Here is a 14088-nt window from a genome sequence, read left to right as displayed (position 1 = left end):
ATCTTTGTAGATCATGTACCATTTCAGATATGCAGCATCACAGGGGATCTGAGATGATTTAGGAATATGAACAGTGACTCAGTTTAGGCCCCTTGCAAGGAAAGTCTAAGGGAGGAATTCTTGTAAAGGTAATTCTTCAGGTAGCATTCTTAGAAGCGGAATAGAGAAACTGACTGGCTAGACAACTAAGAAAGAATGAGATCTTAGAGACAAGAAGTGGCTCAGTTTCATAGGGTAACTGGAGCATGAACGGCACCATAATATTGGAGCATCTTTGAGGGCACATCACCAGCCTTTGTACTTCTGTGCCAGTCAGAGGGACACTGGATGACTGGCTGCCCTGGGAGCCATAACTAATAGAGACAACGGTGAGCCACTAGCAGCCACCAATCAAAGCAAGCAAAGAAGGGGCACAACAGCTCAGTGAAGTGGCTCCGACTGGGGTCCAAGACATCCTTACATTTCCTCCCCTACAATGCTTAGATTAACTTCTTTATTAGTAACATTACTCTTCACAATTGCTGTGAAATGTAATAAAAGGAACATTAATGTGAGGATCTAGAGTCAATGCTGCTTTGGTTGGTACCAAGGTTATAACAAATATACGTGTCATCCCTCTTATTCTATTTGAATCTAGATTCCATTTTCAAGCACCAAATACTTCTGCTGAACTCACTTCTGAGCAACTAAATAGTGGCTTCCCTAGTAGATTAAAACTGAACCTTATCCCTGAAATGTCTGGGTTCTTGGTAACCAAGATTATCTAAGTCTCCATCTGCTAATATCATTACAGTTAAATGTGTCATATTGCAGGGGCAGGGGATAACGATGGCCAACTAGAAATAGCGGCAATCAGAGGCTCCCATCGAAAAGAACCATAATAAGCATGTGAATCCTTCACTGGAAACCAAGGTATCCAGGTTCTCTCATCAGAACTAACTCGGAAGCTGGCACGATCCACAGAGAGAAAGGAAGGGCAGTGTGGTGTAGCAGCCCATCTGAGAGTCACATGGTCAGGGGAGCCCCCACCACCCAGCCAAGGGAGGCGGTGAGTGAGTGTGCTACCCAGCCCGGGAAACCATGCTTTACCACAGAACTGTGTAACCCATGGAGTGGAAGATCCCACTCACAAACCCACGCCAGGGAGCCATGCAGATTATCAACAGCCTGTCAGCTGGAATATGCTTAAGCCTACTGAGCTCCCAGGGAGAGAGGCGACCAGCACCACAGCTACAGCTGCCTGCTGTCTGAGCCATTTGAGCTTCTTGGGGAAGGGGCAGCAGTTAGCACTGGGACTCACAACTTCCTAAAACACTAAGCTCCCTGGGCAGGGGAAGGGCGGCATCCATCTCTATAGTTCCAGGTTGTGCTTTTCCCCTGCTGGAGCCAGGGACGCTGGATGGCTTGGTCCCAAGACATGTCCCCCACAGCCCAACACACCAGCTGTGGAAGACTGCAGCCAGAGTGCCTCTTCAGGCCTGACCCTGCCTCATTCTTCCTCACTGGGCGGGGCTTCCATGCAAGGACTCCTGTAACTCCAGCCAGAGGCTCAGGGACAGAACCCGGATCTCCCTGGGCCTGATCCACTAGGGGATGGGTGGCCACAGACTCTGTGGACCAGCACACTTAGCCTTTCCTTCCAGTAGTTCTGAGGAATAGGGGCAGCCTAGACGAGTGGGTTTCCCCCCAGCAAAGCACACCCCCTCCACCAAGGGACAGTCAAGGGGCTTCGTTAAACATGTCCTGTTCCCAGAGTCACCCAACTGGGTAAGACCCTCTGACAGGGGTTGTCAGACATCCTATAAAGGAGCGATCCTACTGGCATCAGGTTGGTGGCCCTCGAGGTCAGAGATCCCAGAAGAAGGAGCAGGCACTCATCTTTGCTGTTCTCCAGGCTCCTTGAGTGACATCTCCAGGAGTGAGAGTGAACTAGGTGAATAGAGCCTGAAGCGAACCCCCAGCAAACCCCAGCAGCCCTACAGAAGAGAGACATGACCACTGAAAGAAAAACAAACAAACAGAAAGCAACCATAACAGCATCAACGGCAAGATAAAAGCCCCACCCCCACCCCCGCCAAAACCCATCAAAGGGTTGGCAGGCACAAAGATCGAAACTAGACAAACTCACAAAGATGAGAAAGAATCAACAAAAAAATCTGAAAGCCCAAAAGGCGAGAGTGTCTTTTCTCCTCCAAATGATCACAATGTCTCTCCAGCAAGGTCACAGAATTGGACGGAGGGTGAGATAGACGAATAGACAGAAGTAGATTTCACAAGATGGGTAATAAAAAAAACTACCCTGAGCTAAAGGAGCATGAACTAACCCAATGCAAGGAAGCTAAGAACCTTGATAAAAGGTTAGAGGGGCTGCTATCTAGAATAACCGGTTTAGAGAGGAACATAAATGACCTGATGATGATGAAACACACAGCATGAGAACTTCGTGAAGCATATGCAAGTATCAATAGCTGAATGGACCAAGCAGAAGAAAGGATATAAGAGTTTGAAGAGCACATTGCTGATATAAGACATGCAAACAAGATTAGAGAAGAAGAATAAAAATGAATGAACAGGCCGGGCGCGGTGGCTCAAGCCTGTAATCCCAGCACTTTGGGAGGCCGAGACGGGCGGACCACGAGGTCAGGAGATCGAGACCATCCTGGCTAACACGGTGAAACCCCGTCTCTACTAAAAAATACAAAAAAACTAGCCGGGCGAGGTGGCGGGCGCCTGTAGTCCCAGCTACTCGGGAGGCTAAGGCAGGAGAATGGCATAAACCCGGGAAGCGGAGCTTGCAGTGAGCTGAGATCCAGCCACTGCACTCCAGCCTGGGCTACAGAGCGAGACTCCGTCTCAAAAAAAAATGAATGAACAAAGCCTCCAAGAAATATGGGACTTCATAAAAAGACTGAACCTACAATTGATTGGAGTACCTGAAGAAGACAGGGAGAATGGAAACAAGCTGGAAAACACACTTCAGGATATTATCCAGGAGAACTTCCCCAGCCTAGCAAGACAGGCCAATGTGCAAATTCAGGAAATACAGAGAATACCACTAAGATACCCCACGAGAAGATCAACCCCAAGACACGTTATCATCAGATTCTTCAAGGTCGAAATGAAGGAAAAAATGTTGAGGGCAGCCAGCGAGAAAAGCCAGGTCATCTACGAAGAAAAGCCCATCAGACCAACAGTGGACTTCTCAGCAGGAACTCTGCAAGCCAGAAGAGATTGGAGGCCAATATTCAATATTCTTTTTTTTTTTTTTTTTTTTTGAGACGGAGTCTGCTCTGTCGCCCAGGCTGGAGTGCAGTGGCCAGATCTCAGCTCACTGCAAGCTCCGCCTCCCGGGTTCACGCCATTCTCCTGCCTCAGCCTCCCGAGTAGCTAGGACTACAGGCGCCCACCACCTCGCCCGGCTAGCTTTTTGTATTTTTTTTAGTAGAGACGGGGTTTCACCATGTTAGCCAGGATGGTCTCGATCTCCTGACCTCGTGATCCGCCCGTCTTGGCCTCCCAAAGTGCTGGGATTACAGGCTTGAGCCACCGCGCCCGGCCTCAATATTCTTAAAGAAAAGAATTTTCAACCCAGAATTTCATATCCATCCAAACTAATCTTCATAAACAAGGGAGAAAGAAAATCCTTTTCAGACAAGAACAAGCGGAGGGATTTCATTACCACCAGGCTTGACTTGAAACAGCCCCTGAAAGAAGCACTAAATATGGAAAGGAAAAACCAGTACCAGCCACTGCAAAAACACACCAAAATATAAAGACCAATGACACTATGAAGCAACTGCATCAACTAATGTGTAAAATAACCAGATAGCATCATGATGACAGGATCGAATTCACACAACAATACTAACTTTAAATGCAAATGGGCTAAATGCCTCAATTAAAAGACACAGACTGTCAAATTGGATAAAGAATCAAGGCCATTCGTGTGTTGTATTCAGGAGACTCATTTCATGTGCAAAGACATACATAGGGTCAGAACAAAGTTATAGAGGAAAATTTATCAAGCAACAAACAAACAAACAAACAAGAAAACAGCAGGGGTTGCAATCCTAGTCACTGTCAAAACAGACTTTAAACCAACAAAAATCAAAAAAGACAAAGAAGAGCATTATGGTAAAGGGAACAATTCAACAACAAGAGCTAACTATTCTAAATATATGTGCACCCAATACAGGAGCACCCAGATTCATAAAACAAGTTCTTAGGTACATACAAAGAGACTTAGACTCCCACACAATAATAGTGGGAGACTGTAATACCCCATTGTCAGTGTTAGACAGATCAACAAGTCAGAAAATTAACGAGGATATTCAGAACTTGAACTCAGCTCTATAGACATCTACAGAACTCTCTCCACTCCAAAATCTACAGAACTGTCCACCCCAAATCAACAGAATATACATTCTTCTCATTGCCACATGGCAATTAATCTAAAATCAGCCACATAATTGGAAGTAAAACACTCCTCAGCAAATGCAAAAGAACAGAAATCATAACAGTCTCTCAGACCACAGTGCAATCTAATTAGAACTTGGGATTAAGATGCTCACCCAAAACCACACAATTAGATGGAAATTGAACAACCTGCTCCTGAATGACTACTGGGTAAATAATGAAATTAAGGCGGAAATCAGTAAATTCTTTGAAATCAATGAAAACAAAGAGACACCATGCCAGAGTATCTGGGACGCAGCTAAAACAGTGTTAACTGGACATTTGCAGCACTAAATGTCCACATTAGAAAGCCAGAAATATCTCAGATCGACACCCTAACATCATAATTAAAAGAGGTAGAGAAGCAAGAGAAAACTAATACAAAAGCTAGCAGAAGGCAAGAAATAACTAAGATCAGAGCAAATCTGAAGGAGACATATATGAAAAACCCTCCAAAAATTCAATGAATCCAGGATTTGTTTTTTGAAAAAATTAACAAAATAGACCACTAGCTAGACTAATAAAGAAGATAAGAGAGAAGATTCAAGTAGACACAGTAAAAAATGGTGGAGGGGATATCACCACTGACCTCACAGAAATATGAACTACCATCAGAGAATATTATAAACACCTCTATGCAAGTAAACCAGAAAATCTAAAAGAAGTAGATAAATTCCTGGACTCATACATTCTTCCAAGACTAAACCAGGAAGAAGTCGAATCCCTGAATAGATGAATAACAAGTTCTGAAACCGAGGCAGTAATCAATAGCCTACCAACTAAAAGAACCCCGGGGCCAGATGAATTCAGAACCAAATTCTACCAGAGGTACAAGGAGGAGCTGGTACCATTCCTTCTGAAACTATTCCAAACAATTGAAAAGGAGAAACTCCTCCCTAACTCATTTTATAAAGCCAGCATCATCCTGTTACCAAAACCTGGCAGATACACACACACAAAAATAAAACTTCAGGCTAATATTCCTGATGAACATTGATGCAAAAATTTTCAGTAAAATACTGGCAAACCGAACCCAGCAGCACATCAAAAAACTTACCCATGACAATCCAGTAGGCTTCATCCCTGGGATGCAAGTCTGATTCAACATATGTAAATCAATAAACATAATCTATCACGTAAACAGAACCAAAAACAGAAACCATATGATTATCTCAATAGATGCAGAAATGGCCTTTAATAAAATTCAACATCCCTTCATGTCAAAAACTCTCAATAAACTAGGTATTGATGAAACATATATCAAAATAATAAGAGCTATTTATGACAAACTCACAGGCAATATCTTATTGAATGGACAAAAGCTGGTAGCATACCCTTTGAAAACTGGTGCAAGACAAGGATGCCCTCTCTCACTACTCATATTCAACATAGTGTTTTAAGTTCTGGCCAGAGCAATAAGGCAAGAGAAAGAAATAAAGAGTACTCAGATGGGAAGGGAATAAGTCAAATCATCTCTGCAGACAACATGATTTTTTCTTTAGAATACATTATCATCTCAGCCTAAAACCTCCTTAAACTGATAAGTAACTTCAGAAAGTCTCAGGATGCAAAATCAATGTGCAAAAATCACGAGCATTCTTTTACACCAACAACAGACAAGCAGAGAGCCAAATCATGAATGAACTTTCATTCACAATCACTATAGAGAGAATAAAATACCTGGGAGTACAGCTTACAAGGGATGTAAAGGACCTCTTCAAGGAGAACTTCAAACCACTGCTCAACGAAATAAGAGAGGACACAAACAAATGGAAAAACTTTCTGTCCTTATGGATAGTAATAATCAATATCATGAAAATGACCATACTGCCCAAAGTCATTTACAGATTCAATGCTATTCCCGGCAAACTACCATTGACATTCTTCACAGAATTAGGAAAAAATACTTTAAATTTCATATGGAATTAATTTATTGTTGATAGAACAAGGGGATACCAATGTTAAAATTGTTTTCAAGAGAGATTTTACTTAGCACTTCTACAAAAAGTATATATGAGTCTCTTTAAATTCAAAGTAATAAATTAGTATTATTATATTTCTTAGATGGTTCCAATCAAGTAGGTGTGAAATAGTATCACACTGTGGCTTAATTTACATTTTCCTGATTATTAATGAGGTTGAGCATCTGTTCTTATGTTTACTCAACATGTGTTTTCTTTTTTTTGCTGCTATATCTTTTCCCCATTTTTCTCTTGCCTTGCTTGTGTTTTTCATATTGATTTATAGAAGTTTCTTATATACTCTAAACATTAGCATTTTGGCAATTATGGAAAATCTTTTTAAAGTTTAGTCTTGTTTTACTTTCTTTTCATAAAATGAATTCTTAGTTTCTATGTGGTAAACTTTGCTATTCTTTTATTTTATGGTTAACAGAATTCGTGTTTATTTAAGAAATTCTTGCTTAATAAATTTACTCAGATCCCAACATTAGAAAAATACCTAATATACTCTTTGAAAATATTTAGAGATCTATTTCTTACTTCTAATTGTTTGATTCTCAAGTGATGGATTTCTGGTTACAAAGGTTGTTCTCACATCCCATTGTGCATCTGTATCACTTAGATGGTTCATTATAACATGAATTGCTGTCCCAAATCGCAGAGTTTGTGATTCAGCCATTCTGAGGTTGGGCCCAAGATTGTAGATTCTAACATGTTCTCAGTTTATATCAATGCTCTGGACTGGGCACCATGCTTTGAAAATCAATTGTGCACACTATGAGGCTGGAAAACCAATTTAACTTATTTTCTCTAAGGAAGGTCAATGCAGTTTATTTTCTGTAAGGATAATTTATTTTCTATGATTGTTTTAGAATCTCTACTAAAGTAAGTCTATAAAGTCTATAATTTCCCCAGCGACCTAAAATGCCAAATGACATACATAATTTTTATTTCTTTGTGGTTTTATAGCTCTTTTATTCCATTGATCAGTTTGTTTATTTCTGTTTAATAGCACATTAACTTATTTGTATGGCTTTACAAAATAGCAAATTACCCAACATATTCTTATTTCATAGGATTTCCCTTACTTGCCAAGAGTATTCTTGGCCCTTCATTCTTGTATGCATTTCATAATCAATATGAAAATGTCACAAGGAATCCTCTGGGTATTTTGTTGAAACTGCACTAAATAATAAAACAATTTTCTGAAATTTGATGGCCTTTTTGTATTATTTCCTCTGTACATACAATGTAATTTAATTATTTCTCTTTGAATTTTTTTCAGCTAGTACTGAGTATCTTTTTAAAGTTTAATTTGTCACTAAGTTAAATTTGTATACCTGTGTCTATCTTTCTATCTAAACTTATAAATAAGCAGAATCTATAGCTATGTCACTACTTTTTTACAGTTTTTATTGTGAAATATGTGTAGGTTCACAGGCAGATGCACACATAAGGTAGTGAGATCTGCTGTAGCCTTAACTTCATGTCCTCCAATGGTAACATGTAATTATAGTACCATATGAAATTTATAAAATTAGTCCTTGTACAATCCAGAGAATGCACCTTGATATTTTAAGGTTGATATACACTCATTTGTGTGAGTTTATATGTATTTGTGGTTTTCTCATACGTGCAGATTACTGTAATGACCACTCAGTCAAGATAAAAAAGTGTTTCATCACCACAAAAACTCTTTGTGCTACCTCTTCATAGCCAAACCCATATCCCTGTGCACTCTCCCCTAAGCCATATCAACCACTATTCTATTCTCCATCTCCACACAATTTTGTCATTTTGACAATGTTATATAAACAGAATCATGTATAATTTGTTTCTGATATTGAGTTTTTTTACTTAGCATAATTCCATTGGGATGAATCCATTTTGATTTATCTATGGAGATTTTGAATGTACCTCTGTGGAGAGTTTTCAGAGGTTGTTCTAGGAAGCACATTATGAACCTTGACTTAATGCATTAATGTTGCTGGATTTCACAACAAAGCCTTTGTAGTCTTGATGCAATTTATTGAACACATAATCACAGCATATAAAGGAACTCACACATAGTAAGCTCTACTATGCATTTATTTGTCACATCAAATCTGGAAAAGGCATGAACCTACAGAGATGTCAATGTCTCTTGAAGACATGACACCCTGGTCAGTGTGTCAAAGGCCAACTCACGTACAGTCACTTGAGGTGGCTTTCTTTCCATTATTTTTACCTTAAATGGGCAGTTAATTGGTTTTTTTCCTTCCCTACAGTTTGTTTCGGTCCCTAGGCAAGGCCCTGAAGTAAGTGCTGTGTAGTCATCCTTGCCACGTGGAATGACTGCATACGTAGATGTTCAAAGACAACTCATAGTGAAAGCCTTTCACAGGGGGAATTTACCAATACCCTTGAACCCACCACAGCAAAAGGAAACAAAATCTTCTAATTTAATTATTTTTATTTCTCAGAGTATACCAAACATGGGGGAAGATGTACACCCTCAAGCACAAAGTAGGTAAAAGGTTTTCCAGAGAAACTGGTGAGCAGGTGAGACCCAATTATTCAGTGAGCTGTCCTTAATTTTGGTTTTGCTACCATGCGTCACATGTTTATTATCTGCTAAGAGCTTGATACCGAAGTCTTTCTAACAAAATTACAAAGTGGATGTTATTTTTCCCATTTTACAGATGATTAGCTGAGGCTCAGGAAAGGAAGTAACTTGTTAATAACTGCAGAACCAATAAAGGAGGACTCGGGATTGAGAGTGGGTCTGGTCTCTTTGCAGGCACCTGTTAACAGTCACTCCACCATCCTGTGGACTGCTGACTGTCCCTCTTCCCACGCCTTGCATCTGTTTGCTGTTTAACAGTCTATAGATCTCTCAGTCTGTGAAATCCCATTTGTACATCCCTCCTATCATCCTTCAAATCAAGTTAAAAATCTACAATATCCAAGGTGGCTCACATTTTAGTCTAAGCATAACTTTGCAACCCAACTTCCATCAATCACTACTTATGTATCCTCTACTCTCAGTTTTCCAGAACACCTTTGACTAATTTTTTAAAAATAATTTCAACTTTCATTTTATATGCAGGGGATACATGTACAGGTTTGTTACATGAGTGCACTGAGTAATGTACCCGTGCTGGCCCCTTTTCACGAGGATTCACACGGAAAGTAGAATTCTGGGAGAAGGAGGAGGAGGAGGAGGAGACAACACATTAATTCCTGGAATGTAAACTGTACCTGTAGGTCTACAATGGTTTTTGGAGAAAAACTCAGCAAAATGTAGGCAGTGATTATATGGTAAACCACATCAGAAATGTGAAATTGAGAAAAAATGTACATCTTAGAAAAGAGGAAATAAGGTATACTCTATTTGACTAGTGTTGTCCTGGTAAAACGATGCATCTTGCATGAATGAAGAACTGCATTTTCAGGTATAACACTCAAATGATGACCAAGGAAACCAGTGCTTGGAGATTTCAGCTCAGCATCTTCATCTCTTTGCCGTGATTAAAACACTTTGAAGGCATTCTTAGTCATCTTTGGTGATATGAAATCACATATAAGGAATATAGCCTCCTTGTCTTTTTGGCATTTTAAATATGTTTCATGTCTTAATTACTGAATTATTAAAAACTGAAGCTTACTTCATGGTGGAGTATGAGTAAAATGGTAAGGATAGGTTACCAGCTCTACTATTTTAGTAAAATGAAGGAGAAACATAACAATAAATATTTCAGTACCCCTTTAAAAACATTGTTTTTAAAAAGTTTGTGCTTACAAGTTTTAGGTATATTTTTGCTTTTGTTTTCCTAGAATATAAGTAAACATAATTATACATGTAGTTGATTGGTAATAAACAGTTTTTTCTTAATGAAGATAAACAATATCACATGTACCTTAGCCCTCAATTCCTAGCTCTTTCTAATTGTTACTAGAGCATTCTAACTTCTAATATCTTTAAGATGGAGAGTCTTATGTATTTAATTCATTTTAATTTTATTTAGTTTACTGAATAAGTTGTAATTTTTCTCAATTTGGTATTACAGTTGTACAACAGTTACAATAATAATCAATACCATTGAATGTATCCCAATGTATGTGCACACCTTTATATTGAATCATCCAGTTAGAATCTGTCTTATAAATTACCATTGAGTTTTATTGCAATTCTGAAACTTTGTAATATTTTACAGAATTTCAGAGGTGCAGAGGCTAAGTTACCAAGTGAGTAAATAGCAGAGCTAGTCTCTGAACTTATTCTGTGAAAATTGCTGAGCTATTGTTAGTCTAAGGAATATTTTGTAGGTTATAAAAATTATTTGTAGAGAAAGGACCCAAATCAGGAGGCAATTTGGGACTGAAATGCGGCCCACACTCTGCTCATCAAGCTATGGCTCCCAGCAGGTTACTTCTGCCCACACAGGTGCCCTTTCTGATTTCTAATCAAACAGGTCAGGAATGAGCTAGTGGCAACCCACTGCAATATACATGTGATCTTCTTATGCTGCTCTACATAAAGAAAACTCTAAGCAGCTGCCCTATTAAGTGTAATCTATTACCCCCACTCCTATTAATGAAAATTAAGAATCTTTGAATATAAAAATATCCAGCCTTGAGAAGTGATCATGTTGAAAGAATTAAAATAGCAACCTGTTAAATGCTTGTGAGTCTTTTAATTAATGTGAAGCATGGTGAAGGCAAATGTTCAAAGATGATTGTGGAGATAAGATTTGCACCTAAAGAATCATGTAGTGGCTACATTGAGGCATGGATCACCTTTTCATTTAAATTTATTTTATTCATTAAAATCCTAAATTCAGAAATGATAGCTAGAGAAAATATGTAGGCCATAAAAAATCTTAATTCATTTTCTTAAATTATTTTTGCCTGCATTTCTTCACTTTTCTTGGAGTAATGTTACATACTGAATGCTTATATAGTTATTTTGCCTCTTGAGTAAGCACATGAATATGAGTAAATCAGCTTTCCATCTATTAAGTGCTTTAAAAAATACGTTGATTTTTGTAATCTCAAATGAGATTTATTTTTTTTTTGGAAAACAAGACAAAATATTTCTATTTATAATACCTTATTCTAAGTAAGAAACCAACATACCATTTTTTAAACCACACAGCATAACAAATGCTCTAGTCATTTTGCTACCCTGATAAGAAAATTGGTTTGGCTCAGTTAAAACGGGGAAAAAGCTGAAAGCCACTGATGTATGTCAATGTGCTTAAAGTGGCTGGACATTTTGACCATAAAACATTGATTTGCACAGCCGTATTGAAACCATGTTTGCAAAAATTATAACAGTGAGAAAATTATGACATCAAAACAGATCTGTTCTAACCAACACGAACTTGCCTGAACCTCCAAATTGCCCTTGGTCATTCTTGTGTGTAGGTCAAGCTAACTTTGGGAGAAATTTAGTTTATAGTTGATAATAACCCTTTCCAAAACTAAACCATTTTCCAGGTCAGGAAGATGAGAGGGTCCTGAATTCTGCTAAGAAGTAGGTATAGTTAAATGATTAGTAGCCATTATTCTAGAGGTCACAAAATTTGTAACTTCTCCAATTAATCCTGTAAATATCATCACTATTGTAGAATCTAAGATTATCCTTTTGAGATGCCTTTTCAGGCTTTTGCATTTCTGATGACCTGATGGCCCCACCTAGATCAGCGACTCCTCTGTGGCCTGCATCCAGAGGCCAACTCAGTGAATCAGGCCCATGTTCCACACCCCTGTGATTGCATCCCCAACTAACCAGCAGCTCCCATTCCCTAGCCCCCTGCCTACCAAAGTACCTTTGATAAACTGTAGCCTCCAAATTTTGAGGGAGGCTTAATTGTGTGAAAATAAAACTCTGGTCTCCCATTTAGATGGCTCTACCTGTATTAAACTCTTTCTCTATTGCAATTCCCCTGTCTTTATAAATTGGGGATCTGAGCAGTGGGCAAGATGAACCCTTTGGGTGGTTTCATTGTTAGTGCTGGCTCATTCATAAATATTTTTTAGATATTGTTCTGAATATAAAAGACCAAAATTAAATGAAATAATTTGTAATATGGAAAGGCAGAATATCAAAAATAAAATGTGTATTTTTAGTGTAGTGATCATTAGATCAATAGTTTGAATCGGATATTCTCTAAAAAATGGTTCTGATCAAAAGAGATCAAAGGTGAAGACATTCTTGGAATAATTTTACTAATCTGGAAAAGATTTTTCAAGGTAATTTACTCTAACCCAATCATTTCATGAACACTGATGTAGAATGCAGGCTCAGATAAAGCAATAGATGTTTAGGATTAAAAGGCAAAGATTCTCACTGTAAAATCTCAGGGGATTTTCCATGGCATGTGCTTTCCCTAAGACATTAATGAGACCCTAATGGTAAGTTCATTGATGATGAACTTACTCAAAAGCATGCCAAAGAGAATTTACTAGAACTGGAGTTAAAACTGTATATTCACTTAAATTATTTGAACAAGGAAAAATTAACAGTTTGTAAAACATCCTCCACATTACAATTATTAAAACAAGCCTTTCATTTTACTTAAGTAGCCAATAAAAGTGGCCAAAATATCAATCAGACTAAAATGGAATTTCTTCTTCAATTAATTGATAAGAAGTCACTTTTTAGCCTTATGACTACTCATGCTTATTTTATTTTGTCAATGTGACTATAGTTTGATCTGAAAACCATGGACTCTGTTCAAAATATCCACAATGAGCTGTATCCATTTTTACAAAAGAAATATAAAATGGCAGAGAATATGTTGTTAAAGCTATCTGAAATTTACACATAAAGCCAATCTCATGTTTTCCTCCTACCTCTCTGTAGGCTTCCATTTAAGGATGAAGGGACCGCCTATAATTTTTAAATATACTTTTCTTAGAGTAAAAACATTGTTAATGTTCATGATGGTTAATTACCCTTGTGGGAAATATGTTTACTGATAATTTACAAATATTTACACATTAATCTATTTTCCACATCATTACACAAATGGTGAATTTAAAAAGTTCAGTGGGACTGTGCTTCAGCACAGTATGGTGACCTCATGGTGGTCACACAAATTATGTAACAGATCAGGACTCTGAAGTTCAGTGACCAAAGAAAAGCAGATGGAAGTGGAATCATTTAACCTCAGAAATCACAAAATACCCATTCTATTATACTCTGTTGATCAGGGCATGTGTAAGCCCTCCCAGATTCAAGTGGTCAGGAAACAGATCCTACCTTTTAATAAGAACCCATCTTTTAATTGCTTACAAGTATTTTAAAAATAGCTTTAAAACCACCCTGAGAAAGTGGTTGTTTACTTACAAATTTCCACCCAAAAACTGATTTCTTCTAAAACTTCAAAAATACATCCAGTTATTGAAAGCACAAATTTCCAAGTGTATTTATCACTTAACAAAAGAAAAGTGCTTATCAGAGAACAGCAAGGAATCATGTCAAAAATTGTGTCAAAAACTGAGTGTAAAATCAAACAGATTTTGTGGGCCTAAGGAGTAGTGAATAGTTCAATGCAAAAGTGGAACCGATTCTGACAAATGAGGTTGTATCATTCAGTGACCAGATCATGAATCTTTTACTTGTATTTATCTTATTTTGCATGTCATATAATTTTCTCAATTTGATTTTTTGTTTGTTTGTTTA

Source organism: Trachypithecus francoisi, unplaced genomic scaffold, assembly GCF_009764315.1.
Source record: "Trachypithecus francoisi isolate TF-2019V2 unplaced genomic scaffold, Tfra_2.0 Lachesis_group14, whole genome shotgun sequence".
NCBI lineage: Eukaryota > Metazoa > Chordata > Mammalia > Primates > Cercopithecidae > Trachypithecus > Trachypithecus francoisi.
This window is presented reverse-complemented; position numbering follows the sequence as displayed.